Source organism: Suricata suricatta, chromosome X (genome assembly GCF_006229205.1).
Source record: "Suricata suricatta isolate VVHF042 chromosome X, meerkat_22Aug2017_6uvM2_HiC, whole genome shotgun sequence".
Classification (NCBI taxonomy): domain Eukaryota; kingdom Metazoa; phylum Chordata; class Mammalia; order Carnivora; family Herpestidae; genus Suricata; species Suricata suricatta.
In genome coordinates this window covers 40,877,486-40,878,291 of record NC_043717.1, presented here as the reverse complement: position 1 = coordinate 40,878,291, position 806 = coordinate 40,877,486, and positions in this window count along the sequence as shown.

Here is an 806-nt window from a genome sequence, read left to right as displayed (position 1 = left end):
CCTAAACACCATGATCTCGCACTCAGATTACTATAGTATTCTCCTAACTAGTCTCTCTGATTCTACCCTTGCCACCTTATATTCTATTCACAACACAGAAGTCAAAGTGATTCTTTTATAACACAAACCAAATTATGCTACCCCTGCATTCAAACCCCTTTAAACTCACTCATCTCGGGGCGCCTGGGTGGCTCAGTCGGTTAAACCTCCGATTTCAGCTCAGGTCATGATCTCACGTTCGTGGGTTCAAGCCCCGTGTCAGGCTCTGTGCTGACAGCTCAGAGCCTGGAGCCTGCTTTGGATTCTGTGTCTCCCTCTTTCCCTGCCCCTCCCCCTCTTGCACTCTGTCTCTCAAAAATAAATACATGTTTAAAAAAATTTTTTAAAGAATTCAACAAGGTTTCTAGATACAAGAGTATCTCATATTTTTTTACACAGATAGCCATATCATGTGAATTATATTTTTATCTTTCCCAATCTTTCTTTCTGTTTTCTTTTTTTTTTTTTTTTTGTATTATCTTAGTGCATTTGTTAGAACCTCCGGTATAATGTTGGATAAAAATGGCACTAGGCTTGATGTAAGTTTTGGGTAGATACCCTTTTTCACCTCTGTATCAGTTGCATTTTGTTATTTTTAAATTATGAATGTGTTTAATTTTATCAATTGCTTTTTCTACAACAAAGATGGTCACATGGTTTTACTCGTTTTTATCTATTAATGTGGTGAATTACAGTAACAGACTCTTTAATTAAGCTGCTTTTGAAATAATGGGATAAGTCCTACTTGCTAATATTTTTTTAATGTA